The sequence below is a fragment of the Salvelinus fontinalis genome, chromosome 3, assembly GCF_029448725.1.
Source record: "Salvelinus fontinalis isolate EN_2023a chromosome 3, ASM2944872v1, whole genome shotgun sequence".
In the NCBI taxonomy this organism is placed as follows: domain Eukaryota; kingdom Metazoa; phylum Chordata; class Actinopteri; order Salmoniformes; family Salmonidae; genus Salvelinus; species Salvelinus fontinalis.
The window spans coordinates 52120492-52139293 of record NC_074667.1 but is presented as its reverse complement, the minus strand read 5'-3'; the positions used below and the strand labels follow the sequence as shown (position 1 = coordinate 52139293).

General features: G+C 42.7%; 1 pseudogene; it reads right to left on the bottom strand.

Moving 5' to 3' along the window:
* Window positions 1–4117: 4117 nt before the first annotated feature.
* Window positions 4118–18689, bottom strand: LOC129851087 (short transient receptor potential channel 4-associated protein-like; annotated as a pseudogene).
* Window positions 18690–18802: the final 113 nt, after the last annotated feature.

The following is an 18802-nucleotide window of genomic DNA, read 5'->3' as shown; positions in this document are numbered from 1 at the left end:
ATATCCACACCTGTTTTAATATATCTATCGCTACTTTTCATAGTCTCAGACTACTTCCCATATACAGATAGACTATTTAGGTATGTCTTTTGAATGGGGTCTATGGCTAGTTTATGCCAGTTAACCAGTTATCCTATTTGTACAAAACGACTGTCCTATCTAACAACACTTATTTAATATCCCTACTTAACAAACCTTGCAGGCTGTCACAAAGGTGGCCGGATCTATTAACGTTTTCAGGGCAGGGGGCAGCATTTTCACTTTTGGATAAATAGCATGCCAAAATTCAACTGCCTGCTACTCATCCCCAGAATATAAGATATGCATATTATTAGTATATTTGGATAGAAAACACTCTGAAGTTTCTAAAACTGTTTGAATCATGTCTGTGAGAATAACAGAACTTATGTAAGCAGGCAAAACCCGAGGACGAACCATTCAGAATTTTTATTCTTTTGAGGTCACTGTCTTTTCAATGAGGTTTCATTGAGACACCAGATATCTAAAGGACTTGTTTGCAGTTCCTACCGCTTCCACTGAATGTCACCAGCCCTTGGAATCGGTTGAGGTTATTCCTTTGTGTAATGAAGAAGTAAGGCAATCGTAAATGAGGGGCACATGAAGTAAATTGTTTGAGAGAGGCACGTTACCAAAAATGTTGCGTCAGTTTGTTTTCTTTTTTTATTGAACACAGATCATTCCGTCTTCAAATTGATCGATTATTAACGTTTAAAAATACCTAATGTTGTATTACAAAAGTAGTTTGAAATGTTTTGGTAAAGTTTACATGTAATTTCCCCGACGTTTCATGTAACTCATTCACACAACTGTGATAAACGTGTACTATCCCTTTAAAAATTCCCAGCCAGCCATACCAGTTTGCGGGCCGGTCATTGTTCACCATAATGAAAACAGATCACGTTTAGAATACGTTTACTTATTGTTCGAATTCTCTGGTGTTACCTAAACAAAAAACAATAACTTTTAGCAACTTTTGAAAAGTAACTCAAAGCTATAATGCACACATTTTCCCTCTAAATGACACAACCAATTTTCTCTAGCATAATTTAATACGGCCATACCCGGTGGGGAAAGTACAAATTGTATCCCGTTCCTCCTATAATACTCAATGCTAAATTCAAAGTTGTGGTTAAATATATGGATTTGCCAATCATTATCAAATGTTGAATATTCAGGTTTAGTAATTTTATCAAATAGATTAGTATAGTTCAAATAAAGATATGCGTTTACTAGCGCTCAACCTGTGTTCAGAACACAGCAACTTTCAACGAACTCTAATGCCGCATCACCTGAGTCAGGAGTGTCTTCATTTGGAATCGAATTTAGGCCGCTCAAATCAGCTCTGACTTCTGTCAGTGTTCTGGAAGGAATTGGAGCTGGAGTGCAATGTGTGAGGTGGTGCCAAGGTGCGCCTGATTTACCTTTGACCTGAACTGAGTGTGAAGTAACCTCCTTCACTTCGTACGGTCCAGTCCACCTGGGTTCCAGCCACTTTCTCTTGTGGACTTTAACCCTCACCCAGTCACCAACTTTTACCTTCAGTGGTGGCGTGTCTCCCGGCAGCTCCCCCTCTTGGACCTTGCGAACCTGGGTAGAGAATGCTGCAGAGAGTTCCGTCAGTAGTTTCACATAATCAGACATTTCAATTTGTTGTTCATCAAGAGCGGGCATATGACCTCCCTCCCTTGGTGGACCTTAGCTTTCAACGTCTGATTTGCGTGTTCCACCAACCTTGAGACTGGGGCGGTTCACAGATCCAAATCTGTGTGTTATGCCAAATCTCTCTCCCACCTGTCTCAGGTGTTTATTATTCATTATCGGATCTGATTTGTCGAGGAATGCCATACCCAGGTATTAGTTCTGTTTGTAGCCACTTAATGACTGACTTGCCATCTTCCCTTGCTGTTGGTATTGCCTCTACCCATTTAGAGAACCTATCTACCATAACTAAGAGATATCGTTTCCCTTGGGATACATTTTCGGCGCCCATATCGGTGTAATCTATGCTAATGTCCTGAAAACACGCACTGGGTATGGGCCCATTGGTGTTTGATATGGTTTCTTTGGATTGTGGTATCTGCTATGGTGGTATAAACTAGTGTGTTCGGGCTACTTCCTGTTTTAAATCGCTATTTTCTATCTTTGTATGCTTATCCCGTCCTTGATCGAAATCTAGGATGTATCATCGGTGCCGACACAGGCTCAATCCTTGTATCTCACCCTCGCACACAAAGAGTTATGTGTATGTGGTGGTATCTACGTGTATATTTTATTGGAATCCGTATAGCGATTTATTTAAGTATTTTCTAAAAATGATTCGGCGATTTCCTTTTGGAACAATATATTAGTAAATTCAAGCGGTTCTATAACAATTGTCAGAATAATTTTAGCACTTTGGGAAATACCAACAGCAGAAAGAGGGAAAAAGTAACCAGTCAGTATTCAGCACGGCAGCTGGTATGAGCAGTATTTGGGCTCAGCGGCCGTCAATATTACACCGTTTATATATTTACAGTATGGCAATTATTCCCCAACAAATGTTTTCTCTGATTTTGACACAAACGCATCCCCAGTCCCAAAACTGCGGAACGTCAATTTTGGTTATACTAATCCTACCCGACTACACCTCATACAAGACCTTTTCGATAGTACACAACTTATCAATAGGACATTTTACATGCAGATTCAGTCCATTTAACCACACCTCATACACAACCTATTCGATAGTACACAACTTATCAATAGGACATTTTGCATGCAGATTCGGTTCATCAATACACCTGGAACCACACCTCAGACACAGCCTAAGTAATAGGTCTATGCAGATTCGGTTCAACCACACCTCATACACGACCTATTCGATAGTACACAACTTATCAATAGGACATTTTACATGCAGATTCGGTTAACAAGTCTCCATTGAGACATCAATTTAAACATAATCAATATATTTTCCATGCAAGATCTTTTAACCATGCCTTAATTTCTTAAGTAATTTAACAGCAATTCATACTCACGCTCAGTACTACTGATCAAACATTTGGCAATTAACTAAAATATAATATGCAGATTTTGATTTAACAGGCTCTGCTTACCTTTTATGTCGAGCGCTCTGATTAGTTTCCTGAGGCAAGTTGAATGGCCGATGTCTCCTGGTGACAGGTCACTCTTCCGTCTGGTTTGCGCTCAATGATTTGTCTCCTCTCACACCAACTTCTCATAGATCGAATTCAGATGTAGAAACCATCCTCTGCTACCAAGTTTTGTTGATGAATAACTACCAGAGAGAGAGACCAAATCATAGACGCTGGACAGAGTGGAATCAAGTATAGCAAAAGGCAGTTTATTTTAGTCAAAGATATCTTGTCCTGCAGTTTAGCGTGACACAGACCTAATCATATGGCTCTTAAGGAGTCAGCTGAAAAGGATAACCTAAACAGAGATTACAGCAGATTTTATACATGGAACAATGTAGGTAGAATCTCTTCGTGTTGGTCTTCTGACTGGTCCTGAAGAGTTGGAGGCGGGTCTGCTCTGGCCATAGCAGTAGCCCCATTGGTGCACAGCAGAGTCCTCTGCTCTTGGCACCCGACCAGTAGAGATGGGAGTGAGGTGTGTGTGTTCGTGCGATGATGAAATATTTGTGTGTCCAGGAGTCATGAGATAAGGGGAACTGTAACTGGCCGTTACTGTCTGGGGCAAGGGGGTTTCCTGATTAGAGGGATGTGAGCAATTACTTAAGTCAGGCGGTTCAGTTTTGGCGCTCTAGCATCCTTGAGACACTGAAGAACCATTGTGTCAATGGGGAACCTTGTGTTGTGCAACATCAGTCTTGTACCTTAGTCATGGTGTGTGGCGCAAGCTTTTAATCCTATGGTCACAAGCAGGCTCTAAAACCCTAAGGCCTCCTAAATAATGCTTAATATATGTGCTTGATATATGAGCTAGGTATATGAATATATGTATATAGGTATATGTATATATGACAGCTTCCACAGGCAATCATGTCTCTTGGCAGAGTGTGGAACATGCATGGTAATGCACGGTAAGAGTTCTATTCCAAACACGAGAAGCAGAGAACTGGACACACAGGATGTAACTGGTGCTGAACCAATATAACTTTTATGAACATTACAGGCTCCATCCATGATTTACATCAACACAAGAGTCATCCACATGAAGTAGTGGTGAAGTGTAGGAGGGTAAAGGAGCCAAACACTGTGAAAACACAAGTCATAGTAAACCACCTCGTCATGTATCACTACCAACTGTTAATCAGGGCAAACCACATTATGAATGGATTGCTTTTATACATTCATTCAAGTGAACATACAAAAAGGTTTAAGAAAAACATTTGAACAGGATTAGTTCCACTTCGACACACATTGAGTGACAAAGTGGTTCAATCCATATGGTGCTGGGTTGAAAAATGCCGTAGCTCAATCATTAGCCATTTTCTTGGATTCTAGTTAAAAAAATTAATGACAAATTATTTCACCTTTATTTAACCAGGTAAACTAGTTGAGAACAAGTTCTCATTTACAACTGCGACCTGGCCAAGATAAAGCAAAGCAGTGCGACGTTCTTTTGTTGGAGAGACGCAAAATGCTTACTCAGCTCAGAATCCATTTCCACGACAGTCAGCACATTCTAGCCATAGCAACATGACCACACCCATTCACCCATAGCCAATCACAGAGGTGAAACCAAGCACAGAATCATCACACAAAGACGAATGAAGATTGTCAGTCTAGGCTCGTGGTGAGAGAAGAGAAGTCAAGAGTTAAGTGGTCAACTGGGGGAGGAAAAATCAAGTGATGCAGCAGTGGCTGTTTGGTTGAAGGCCATTCATGCTAAGAGGATTTAAGAACCCTTAGGGCGGCAGGTCGCATAGCGGTTAATATCGTTGGGCCAGTAACCGAACGGTCGCTGGTTCGAGCCAACCAGGTGAAAAATCTGTGTCCTTCTTAACACATTGTTCCAGTAAGTCTCTTTGGATAAGAGCGTCTGATAAATTACTAAAATGTAAAATGGCACCATTGTGAGAAGTGTTTGGGACAGAGAGTGGGTTTGAACACGAGAACCTGCATAGTTTATTATTCTATAAAACCATCCTTCACTTGATGGATACAAAGTATGGTACAAAATGAAAATGTATTTGATCAAAATAAGTGTTAAAATACAATAAACAATGCACACAATTCCAACAGTGCAATTTATCTACAATTTTTTAGAACTAAAAGCAATCCTCTTAACAAGACGCAAACAAAAATAGTGTCTGGAAAAACAAAACATTTTGTGCACAAAATTGGAGAAATAAGCTTTTTGTGCGTATGGAAAATTGCTGGGATCTTTTATTTCAGCTCATGAAACCAACACTATACACACAGTACCAGTCAATAGTTTGAATGTGTGTATGAGTAGGTGCGTCCAAGGGTTTTTATTTTTACTATTTTCTACATTGTAGAATAATAGTGAAGAAAGACATCAAAACTATGAAAAACACATGGAATCATGTAATATCCAAAAAAATAGTTATTTCAAAATACTTTGTGAGATTCCTCAAAGTAGCCACCCTTTGCCTTGATGACAGCTTTGCACATTCTTGGTATTCTCTCAACCAGCTTCATGAGGGAGTCATCTGGAATGCATTTCAATTAACAAATGCTGACATTGACCTTACAACGGTAGAAATCTGTCCAAATTAGACATTTTTGGTTCCAACCGTGTGCCTTTGTGAGATGCAAAGTAGGTGAACGGATGATCTCCACATGTATGGTTCCCAGCGTGAAGCATGGAGGAGGTGGTGTGATGGTGCTTTGCTGGTGACACGGTCAGTGATTTATTTAGAATTCAAGGCACACTTAACCAGCATGGCTACAAGAGCATTCTGCAGCGATATGCCATCCCATCAGGTTTGGGCTAAGTGGGACTATCATTTGTTTTTCAATAGAACAATGACCCAACACACCTCCAGGCTGTATAAGGGCTATTTGACCAAGAAAGAGAGTGTTGGAGTGCTGCATCAGATGACCTGGCCTCCACAATCACCCAACCTCAAACTAATTTTGATGGTTTGGGATGAGTTGGACTGCAGAGTAAAGGAAAAGCAGCCAACAAGTGCTCAGCCTATGTGGGAACTCCTTCAATACTGTTGGAAAAGCATTCCAGGTGAAGCTGGTTGAATGCCAAGAGTGTGCAAAGCTGTCAAGGCAAAGGGTGGCTACTTTGAAGAATCTAAAATATATTTAGATTTGTTTAACACTTTTTTGGTTACTACATGATTCCATATGTGTTATTTCATAGTTTTGATGTCTTTACTATTATTCTACAATGTAGAAAATAGTACAAGTAAAGAAAAACCCTTGAATGAGTAGGTGTGTCCAAACTTCTGACTGGTACTGTATATATCTATTTTGCTGCATCATACAAATAGATTTCCCCATATATTTATGTAATATATAAAAGGCTTCATTTTATTTTACCTAACGCAAACCACCAACAAAGGAGTATTTCAAGGTCCAATAAATGTATATTTCTTTACTGTGGGGTCTGGGACAGAGACAGGTGCAGTCTCTCTTCTTCTCCTACAAAGAGAAAAGGAGCGAGGAGTGAAGATGCCCAGCATCGTAGAATCCTCCCTCTCATCTTCAGTAATGGCCCCCTGGCCAAGTTACAGACAGCATAGCAGCGAGTTGGTGTCCTTCCGCAGTCACTTAGCACTTCCAGGTCGCTGGGTGACCCTTGATTTGGCTATGCTCTTTGGCGAGGTCATCAACCATGATAGGTGTCCATACTCCAGCAACCCCCCACAAGCCCAGCCCAAACTCTCCTAGGGTTAACACTCTAGCAGGTCCCTGTCCAGGTCCATGAATCTATGTAGCTGGCTATGACACACAGAGAAGTCCTGTCTGAGCCCAGCAGCACTGACACGGTCTCATTCCAGTAGCTGAAGGGGATGCAGGAGCTCTGAGGGAGAGAACAAAACAGAGGGTTAGACTGGTGAAAGACAATTTCCCCAAGGAGAAGGGGATATACATTCATGGTAAAAAAATAAAAAAATCCTGACGTGAAACTTCTCTGCCCGCAAACATCTAGAACGCCTATTAAGAAGACCCCCAATCTCCGAGCAAAGACAGATCAGATCAACTCACTTCCCCACATTTATCACCTTTCAATGCTGTTAGCTAGCTACATGCTCCTCTAACCCCTTACACTCGTGGAAATTGTCCTATATGGCTAGAGACAAATTTAAATGTTTCTAACAAAATAACTATAAAAAGCATATGCATGACCATGGTAGCAATTGAAAGAGAACACTTAGAATATTATGGAAAAATTATCAGACCAAAAGGTGAGGAGAACAGTTCACTTGACTCCAAACATTACACTGTTGATTTTATGTGCATTTTACATTTACTGTACTTTTCTCAGCATTTGTCAATAACGAGATCTGAAAATACTATAGATACATTCAGTAACATATGAAAATTCATTGACATTTTGGAGTAAGTGCAAGATAAGAAAAAACAATGACAAGGGTTTGAGTGAGAGGTCTAACTGGTGTCTCCAAGTGGCCACACATCTCTCCAAACTGGGCACAGTTCCTAAGCAATTTCAATGCACTTTTATGACTCAAGGAAACAGCCTTCAACGTTTTGGTTCTTTTTTTGATCTCTCCTAGCTTTGCAATTGAGGAACTGAAGCAAGCACACTTGTAGATTTTTGTTTGGAACACAGCTCCTGTGTCCCCACCATCACACAATTATTGTTGTTTGTGCAATCTAAAAACATTCCATTATAAATTGCGATCTGGGTCAGCTGGTAATCATTTGAAAGCTTTTTCTATTGCCAACATGGATAGTGAAGTTATGAAATACGATCTTACAGTGTTAGGCTTTCAAAAGGCACTTCAGACAAACCGATTGTAATTTTGGTGCGCATAGAATGGAGTCATGAGTGTATTCAAGTGCGTGTTCCGTGGCTAATTTTCTTCACAATACGATGAACATATGCTCATTCTGCTCAGTACAACCCAGGGCATAAAGCCATGTCATCCTTATAACTGTGGATCAAACATAGCGACCATAAACATTGATACTGTAAATATACTGAAATATGAAGTGCACATTTGGACTCATTCGTGTGGTTTGCTTGTATGACATTGACATCAAAGCGGTGTTTATTATAATCCTCAACATCTCATCTTTCAGAACACATCAACTCCATTCAATTTACAGCATTTCCCTCATTCAGACAACAACAAATGTACAAAAGTAGCCTAATTAGCGGAAGGAATAGGGGCATCTTGTCGTGCACGGTGCTCAAATTTATAATGGCTGTCAGTCAAAACCCATACAGCACTGTAAAGCGAAGAGCCTGAGCCCTGACGTCATGTATACTATGTTACTGTACAGCCACTGCATTCCAATTTTGGCACGTAGCAATGAAAACATCTGCCATTTTCGCGATGACGGTGTGTGACAGGAAAGGGCTACTTCGGAGAATTAAAAGATATGAAGTTGAACATTGTTTGCACAACACCAGAAATGGTTTCTCATTTGAAAACATATTTGTTTTTAATAAACAAAAATGTGGTGGACTGCCTAATAAAAACATAGTATAAAAATGTATGGGGCTAGTTAATGACAGGCCGGCCAGTCTACAGGCTGCAAATAGATAGTATAGCAGAGAAAGCAGGCTTGATCAAGTGGGCTAATAACATTTGTAGGAAAAATATTCTGAATGTAAAATATACTATTGGTGAGTTTGACGGTTTTTCCCTGTTTGGGACGGATCAGGCCAAGAAGAGGACACTCACATTCTCCAGACAAGTGCTGTCCTTGTCCCTGTTGAGGTAGTGATGCTGCCAGAAGCGCAGCAGGTTGTGGAAGTTGTTGAGCAGGCAGCCGGGGTACTTCTCTGCATGCTCCTTCTCTCTCAGGGCCTTGAGATAGAAGGGCCGCTTGCCCCTCCTCCTGGCCAGCATCAGGACCACTAGGCTGGTGTTCAGACAGCTCACATTCTCCTGGGCCAGGGGATGGGCAGGGCAGAGGGGGACAGGTGAGCACCACATGTTGGAGAGCAACAACCTTAAACCCTCAAACTGAGGCTACATTAATCTTAAAAGAGCGGTACAAGGTGGTCTTGCTCTCAAACTCTAGACGGCAGTCTGCCTTCTCCCTACAGTTTTCTGCTATTAGCTTTGCCCACGACTACCTCATGTGAATTACAATCCCGACACTGTGTTTTAACTTTTAGAAACTTCAATAATAATCATCGCTTACAATATGGCTTCTGAAACATATGTTCCTTATCTTTCATCAGAGAGAAAGAATACTTCAAATACAGATCCATACAGCTACAGAGCCTCCCTCCTACTAAACTACACTCACTGTAGCAGTTACAGATCCATACAGCTACGAAGCCTCTATCCTACTAAACTACACTGTAGCAGTTACAGAACCATACAGCCACGAGTGCCTCCATCCTACTAAACTACACTTCCGCTACACTTCCTGAGTTGAGCCGAAACACCTGTGTGTAAGTGTATGCTAGATACAGTTGAAGTCGGAAGTTTACATACACCTTAGCCAAATACATTTAAACTGTTTTTCACAATTCCTGACATTTAATCCTAGTAAAAATTCCCTGTCTTAGGTCAGTTAGGATCACCACTTTATTTTAAGAATGTGAAATGTCAGAATAATAGTAGAGAGAATGATTTATTTAAGCTTTTATCTCTTTCATCACATTCCCAGTGGGTCAGAAGTGTACATACACTCAAATAGTATTTGCTAGCAGTGCCTTTAAAGCTTCCCACATTAAGTTGGGTGAATTTTGGCCCATTCGTCCTGACAGAGCTGGTGTAACTGAGTCAGGTTTGTAGGTCTCCTTGCTCGCACACACACGCCTTATCAGTTCTGCCCACAACATTTCTATAGGATTGAGGTCAGGGCTTTGTGATGGCCACTCCAATACCTTGACTTTGTTGTACTTAAGCCATTTTGCCACAACTTTGTAACTATGCTTGGGGTCATTGTCCATTTGGAAGACCCATTTGCGACCAAGCTTTAACTTCCTGACTGATGTCTTGAGATGTTGCTTCAATATATCCACATAATTTTACTTCCTCATGATGCCATCTATTTTGTGAAGTGCACCAGTCCCTCCTGCAGCAAAGCACCCCCACAACATGATGCTGTCACCGCCGTGCTTCACGGTTGGGATGGTGTTCTTTGGCTTGCAAGCGTCCCCCCTTTTTCTCCAAACATAACGATGGCCATTATGTCCAAACAATTCTATTTTTGTTTCATCAGACCTCCAAAAAGTACGATCTTTGTCCCCATGTGCACATTTGTGGCCTGCTGGAGGTCATTTTGCAGGGCTCTGGCAGTGCACCTCCTGGCACAAAGGCGGAGGTAGCGGTCCTGCTGCTGGGTTGTTGCCCTCCTGCGGCCTCCTCCACGTCTCCTGATGTACTGGCCTGTCTCCTGGTAGCGCCTCCATGCTCTGGACACTACGCTGACAGACACAGCAAACCTTTTTGCCACAGCTCGCATTGATGTGCCATCCTGGATGAACTGCACTACCTGAGCCACTTGTGTGGGTTGTAGACTCCGTCTCATGCTACCACTAGAGTGAGAGCACCGCCAGCATTCAAAAGTGACCAAAACATCAGCCAGGAAGCATAGGAACTGAGAAGTTGTCTGTATTCACCACCTGCAGAATCACTCCTTTTTTGGGGGTGTCTTGCTAATTGCCTATAATTTCCACCTTTTGTCTATTCCATTTGCACAACAGCATGTGAAATTTATTGTCAATCAGTGTTGCTTCCTAATTGGACAGTTTGATTTCACAGAAGTGTGATTGACGGAGTTACATTGTGTTGTTTAAGTGTTCTCTTTATTTTTTTGAGCAGTGTATATACTTTTGTACCTGTTTCCTCCAGCATCTTCACAAGGTCCTTTGCTGTTGTTCTGGGATTCATTTGCACTTTTCGCACTAAAGTACGCCCATCTCTAGGAGACAGAACGTGTCTCCTTCCTAAGCGGTATGATGGCTGTGTGGTCCCATGGTGTTTATACTTACGTACTATCGTTTGTACAGATGAACGTAGTACCTTCAGGCATTTGGAAATTGCTCCCAAGGATGAACCAGACTTGTGGAGGTCTACAGCTCTGAGGTCTTGGCCAATTTCTTTTGATTTCCCCATGATGTCAAGCCAAGAGGCACTGAGTTTGAAGGTAGGCTTTGAAATGCATCCACAGGTACACCTCCAATTGACTCAAATTATGTCAATTAGCCTATCAGAAGCTTCTAAAGCCATGACATCATTCTCTGGAATTTTCCAAGCTGTTTAAAAGGCACACTCAACTTAGTGTATGTAAACTTCTGACCCACTGGAATTGTGGTACAGTGAATTATAATTGAAATAATCTGTCTTGTAACAATTGTTGGAAAACTTACTTGTGTCATGCACAAAGTAGATGTCCTAACCGACTTGCCAAAACTATAGTTTGTTAACAAGAAATTTGTGGAGTGCTTGAGAAACGAGTTTTAATGACTCCAACCTAAGTGTATGTAAACTTCAGACTTCAACTGTAGCTAATGAGCATAGGTGGCCGCGTCTTGTCTTCAGTCTGTTTTCCGTAAACAAGCGATGTAACATGGAGATATGGCCGTGTGGGAACACTAACCCTAACAAGGTGTATCAATTGAACCTTTTGTTCAAAATAATAATAATCTCACTGATATGAAAGATAAGGTCCTTAAACTTCCAAAACTGTACCGTGACGTGTTAATGTTCAGATTGAGCAACGGAGTTTTTAACAAAACTCCCCCGTACAGAAGACGCCTTCGTCCAATGACTTATGTGTAATATAATGGAACAGAGTCATGATCAAGGGCTCAAAGTTGTCCAATCCTAGCAAACATTCTGGGAAACGTTATTCTTCTTTTCGTGGGCTGATGTGTGTGTGTGTGTGTGTGTGTGTGTGTGTGTGTGTGTGTGTGTGTGTGTGTGTGTGTGTGTGTGTGTGTGTGTGTGTGTGTGTTTCGGTGTTAGAGAGAAAGAGGGAGGAAAGACCTGTGTGAGAGTCTGCACGTTGATGATGTTGACCAGCCTGAAGAGGAAAGATAGTCTGTTCTCCACCCGGGCCAAGTAGGACAGCAGACAGTATTCAGACAGCACCTCCACCACTGCAGGACCACAGACAGCAACAATTACATCATAAACAACACCTTTATAATGCAGTCAAGGCTTGATTTCATTCCAACATTGGCAGCTTGAGATCATACATCTGACCTGCTCTCATTGGTCTATTCACTTGCTATGGGAATGAGTGGGTGTTTACCTTTTCTGTCCTCTGTCTGGGTCTCGAAGCGGTCCAGGGAGAGAATGATGCAGCGCACCAGCATGTTGGAGTCTACCAGGGAACTGTTGATCTGGCTCATGAAAGTCTGGAACTGCAGCCGAGCCAAACAGAGGGATGGAACACTCAGCATTATAGAACACACACAACTCTGGGTACAATGAGATTACTTTTAAAAGGTTGACTTTAAGAATTTAAATTGCATTATTTCATGCAATTTCATTCTGGGACAATGTGGACTGACAGGGTCCTCTCACATTGAGACAGGGTCCTCTCACATTGTGGGGGGGGTTGCTATTTACTAAGTGTTTCACCTTCACCTTGTTATCTGTGCTGACGTATATGTTGAACCTCTTGAAGGCGTCGATGTTGAACTTCATGAGTTCCCCCAGGAGGTCAAAGTAGCTCTGCAGGACATCTTTGGACTTACAGCCACTGTCTATGATGCCGAACAGCATGTTTTCTAGCAGCCCCCTCTTCAGCAGAAACATCTGGTCTGCATAGGAGGTGGCTCCACGAAGGAAACTCTCCACTGCTCTGGCCTGCCAGAACCTGAAGGAGGAGTCTGGAGGCTCCTTCTTCATGACAGTGAGGAGACGAGTGAGGAGACCTTTCTTCCCATCACAAACTAGACTCCTGCAGGAGCACAAGGAGACAGCGAGAGGGCATTTGTGTGACACACAATATAGTATTTAATTTGAGTTTTCAGAGAACATAATGCCTCTTTTGCACTGTAGTGTGAACCCACAAACTCTCGAGGTGAGCAATATTGTAAAAGATTTTGTTGTAAAGTTCCTCTGACCTTCTTGACTCCGAGAATATCCTCGATTAAAGTGGCAGTCTGTAGAAAAGTCTTCTTGTTCGTCATCAAGGTAAAGAGAAACAGGACAAAGTAGTCTCTGGCTGCAAGGCTCTTTGTTACCCCTTCCGTCTGAGAAAATTAGGGGAGAGATTTGATGATTAATTAATGTTTATATTAAAAGGCAGACATTATTAATTCTTTTCATGAAGTGATGTTCTGCGGCAAGTGTACTTACACATATGCAGCAGTTGTAAAGAACACTAAGGCAGGCATTGACCAAGTCATCATTCACTGCAGGGACAAAACATAATGAATGTACTTTATTCTCCCAGATAGTCACCAGTTGAAGTATCCTGGGGTAAGGAATGTTTGGGGGATTTTCAAGTCCCTCAGTTGAGCACCTGATACCCCTTTTTACACTTAAGCTGGGCTGAAGTGCATTTGAGTATACCTTTTTTTACACACTCATGAATATCAATGTTCCCCTATGTGAAAAGTGCAGCCTTTGAGGTTATATCAGACCTAAACATATCACACCTGACTTTCTACTTACTTTTAGGTTTCTTCTTTTGCATAGTGAGTGTAGGCCTCATCAAGATCTCTACAAGCAGCTTTTATTGGAGGAAAAAGAAGCAGCAATGAACACTTCATATCCCACCTGATTATATCTCAGAAGGCACTGATACACAAAGACACTGCAGTATGAGGTAACATGGCTGATTCAAGACATACAAACAGGTAACTGATACGTTTCCACCACAACACAGAACATAGGAGTAACAAGCGCATAATAAACAGTATGTTAACTTACATCGACTCCACCAAAGAGGTCAAAGGTGTATGTGATGGGAAAGGTTGATTCCTGAGCACTCTTCCTGTCTTCTGTGACAAAAGACATCGCCTCCATGGAAAGTAGGGATGATAGTTCCTGTTATAAAGGACTGATAATTAGACCTAGTCTTAATCTTAGAGTAAATGGCCCAAACTCAGCAAGGTTAAAGCCTAGGAGCTTTACTGATGTAGTGGTGTGTATACTATGTGGATACCTATAGTACACTGTGTGTGATGGAGAGGTCACTGTTGGGATGGCTGCTTTCATGGAGCTTCTGCAGCAGCTCGGGGATACTGTGCCATTTGGCCTGCTTATCACTCCCCTGGAGAAGAGCTTCTGGGAGCTGGAACATTGAATTAATGGTCAATACAGGAAATATACATGAACAGCTTAGAAAATGTATCCAGTATGTTACGGTGTCAGAAGAACACTGACAGTTGATCATTTTACCCTACCCTCTGCACACCCACACAACCTCAAATCAGATTAAATAAGTCTCGGTCTTTGATGTTGGTGCCAAATAAACACATCCTCTCCTAATTCCAGTTGCAGATGCTGTCTCTTGGCACCAGTTAAGTCTGAAGTTATTTCAAATCATGCCCAACTGAAATCCATCACAAATGGAACACAATACATAACTTTCAGTTCTCATAGCTCAATTATTATGAATGAGGCTCAAACTTCCATTTCAGACTTTTTATTGGAATCAGTGGACAACACATAGGCCTTTGGGGCAAGTTGGCAGAGATGAATGGGTCACATTTCACCACAATGGAATTCGATTGGCTGGGTGTCTGAAAGGGTAATTCTAGAGCTAAGTGCTTTTCATGTCAAATATACACTGCTCAAAAAAATAAAGGGAACACTTAAACAACACAATGTAACTCCAAGTCAATCACACTTCTGTGAAATCAAACTGTCCACTTAGGAAGCAACACTGATTGACAATAAATTTCACATGCTGTTGTGCAAATGGAATAGACAAAAGGTGGAAATTATAGGCAATTAGCAAGCCACCCCCAAAAAAGGAGTGATTCTGCAGGTGGTGACCACAGACCACTTCTCAGTTCCTATGCTTCCTGGCTGATGTTTTGGTCACTTTTGAATGCTGGCGGTGCTTTCACTCTAGTGGTAGCATGAGACGGAGTCTACAACCCACACAAGTGGCTCAGGTAGTGCAGTTCATCCAGGATGGCACATCAATGCGAGCTGTGGCAAAAAGGTTTGCTGTGTCTGTCAGCGTAGTGTCCAGAGCATGGAGGCGCTACCAGGAGACAGGCCAGTACGTCAGGAGACGTGGAGGAGGCCGTAGGAGGGCAACAAGCCAGCAGCAGGACCGCTACCTCCGCCTTTGTGCAAGGAGGTGCACTGCCAGTGCCCTGCAAAATGACCTCCAGCAGGCCACAAATGTGCATGTGTCAGCATATGGTCTCACAAGGGGTCTGAGGATCTCATCTCGGTACCTAATGGCAGTCAGGCTACCTCTGGCGAGCACATGGAGGGCTGTGCGGCCCCACAAAGAAATGCCACCCCACACCATGACTGGCCCACCGCCAAACCGGTCATGCTGGAGGATGTTGCAGGCAGCAGAACGTTCTCCACGGCGTCTCCAGACTCTGTCACGTCTGTCACATGTGCTCAGTGTGAACCTGCTTTCATCTGTGAAGAGCACAGGGCGCCAGTGGCGAATTTGCCAATCTTGGTGTTCTCTGGCAAATGCCAAACGTCCTGCACGGTGTTGGGCTGTAAGCACAACCCCCACCTGTGGACGTCGGGCCCTCATACCACCCTCATGGAGTCTGTTTCTGACCGTTTGAGCAGACACATGCACATTTGTGGCCTGCTGGAGGTCATTTTGCAGGGCTCTGGCAGTGCACCTCCTTGCACAAAGGCGGAGGTAGCGGTCCTGCTGCTGGCTTGTTGCCCTCCTACGGCCTCCTCCACGTCTCCTGATGTACTGGCCTGTCTCCTGGTAGCGCCTCCATGCTATGGACACTACGCTGACAGACACAGCAAACCTTCTTGCCACAGCTTGCATTGATGTGCCATCCTGGATGAACTGCATTACCTGAGCCACTTGTGTGGGTTATAGGAACTGAGAAGTGGTCTGTGGTCACCACCTGCAGAACCATTCCTTTATTGGGGGTGTCTTGCTAATTGCCTATAATTTCCACCTTTTGTCTATTCCATTTGCACAACAGCATGTGAAATTTATTGTCAATCAGTGTTGCTTCCTAAGTGGACAGTTTGATTTCACAGAAGTGTGATTGACTTGGAGTTACATTGTGTTGTTTAAGTGTTCCCTTTATTTTTTTGAGCAGTGTACAATTCAAGGAGATTTAAAAATCACCAACACAGAATTCGGCAAATCAGATCATGACTATGTACTCCTGCTTCCTGTATACAAGCTGAAGGTCAAACAGGAAGTAACCGTGACTCGCACCGTTGAGAAATGGTCATCAGAATCAGAAATTATGCTACAGGACTGCTTTGCTAGCGCTGATTGAATATGTGCAGAGACTCAGCCAATCAAGTCAACGAGCTAACCACCTCCGTCACAGGCTTCATTAGGCAATGCATCCCACAGTAAAGGTTTGCTGCTTCCCCAATCAAAAACCCTGGATTAACACAGAGGTTGGCGCTAAGAGAAAGGACAGGGCTACCGCACAGTTATATCACAGACAACCCAGAGGCTAGGGCTGAGGACAGGAACAAGTACAAGATGTCATGCTACGACATCAGCAGATTCATCAAACGAGCAAAAGGACAATATAGGAACACGGTGGAATCATATTACACATGCTCCAATGTCCACAGCATGTGGCAGGGATTACAAATGAAGACCCAGCTGTGATCTGCCCCAAAATGCCTCTACCAGATGAACTCAATGCATTTAATGTACGCGTCGACAATAACACAGAGCGTGAGGGCCCCCACTGAGGACTGGGTGATCTCGCTCTCCGAGGCCGACCTGAGTCATCACTCAAGTCAACACTCACAAGGCAGCAGGGCCGAACGGTATTCTAGGGTGTGTTCTCAGAGCATGCTCAGAACAGCTGGCAGACATTTTCAACCTCTCTCTGTTCAATCTGTAATCTTAAACTGACCCAAGAACTCTAAGGTTTCATGCAACAATAACTACCACCCTGTAGCACTCACATCTGCAATCATGAAGTGCTTTGAAAGGCTGGTTACGGCAGATAAAGTCCATCACACCCTAGACCCACTAAAATTTGCATACTGCCCCAACAGATCCATAGACAACGCAATCTCAATTGCACTCCACTCTGCCCTCACCCACCTAGATAAGAGGAATACGTACACTATATATACACAAACATATGTGGACACCCCTTCAAATTTCAAATGAGTAGATTTGGCTATTTCAGCCACACCAGTTACTAAATTCAGGCACACAGCCATGCAATCTCCATAAACTTTGGCAGTAGAATGGCCTTACTGAAGAGCTCAGTGACTTTCAACGTGTCACCATCATAGGATGCCACCTTTCCAACAAGTCAATTCGTCACATTTCTGCACTGTTAGAGCTGTCCCAGTCAACTGTACGTGCTGTTATACGTGCCCAGTCACAGTCCACAAATGGGCGGCACCCATTTATGGAAACTAAAGTGAGCCGTGGCTGGCCAGTTTTGTGTGGCGGCTGGTATCATCACGTGATCACCCTTGCTGTTCATCCAGTATAAACCCAAATTATTATTAGCCCTAGTTAGATAGATGGCAGAAACAACCTATCAGAATACAATGTAATGGTTTACTCCCAATCTGTTGATGAAACCCATAACAAAGCTTGCTAACTAACTGTTTCGTTAACCAAACTAAGGGCGTTAGCTAGTAGTGCACACTTTCAGTTGAGCAAACCCATGTTAACGTTAGCCAGCTAATATAACATTGAGTAATATAGCTAGCTAGAGATGCCAATTGCATGTATAAATGCGAACAAACAAACCAAAGACGTTAAACTAGCTAATAGTTAACTAAAACGGGCATCCTGGATCAACAAAAGAGTTAGCTAGCTAGTGCAGGCTACATGGAGGTTCTCAGCTGGCACTTTGTAACTAGTTCACGGTGTATATTCCAACTTTGTCATGTAAATGAACACATTATTTTGGAACACAGCTAATGTTAGCCACCTAACCAGTAAGACATGCAAACTGCTACTTCATCCCGGCATCCTGTGTGTGCCTGTACTGTAGCTAGCTAGTTACTGTACTACTAGCTTTCTGCAGGGTTGCAAATGCAGGTCCCAGGCTTGAGTCTTGCTCCCCCTTTTCAGATCGTTTCATTGTCAAGACATCGCACTAGTTGTGTCTTACCTGTGTCCCTCGGCTGAAACCCCGGCCAACGATCTGACTATGTCTGATCTTTGCAGTAATATTTCCATTACGAACACTTCGTTTCCCTCCAGTCCAAGGGGACTCCAAACCCAGAAGCGTCGCCATTATTTGTTATCTCTGAACTGTTCCAAGCCAGAAGATTTAGCTAGCTAGATCTTATCAGATTCCACAGTCACGAGGTCAAAATTGGCTACAATTTTTTGTGTTAAGGCATAAGGTCAGCGGTTAGATTTTAAGAATATCAATTGTAGAAATGGGCGGTGTTTATGACTTTGTGGCTATATAAACTTGTGACGACCGCTAGGTCTTGATACACATATTCAAAAGTAGCGGCATCTAGTGGTAGGATTTGAAAATAGTTTTGACATGAGACGCTTTCTCCGTGTGGCCCAGATAACTTCAGCATCTGGTGTCTTGT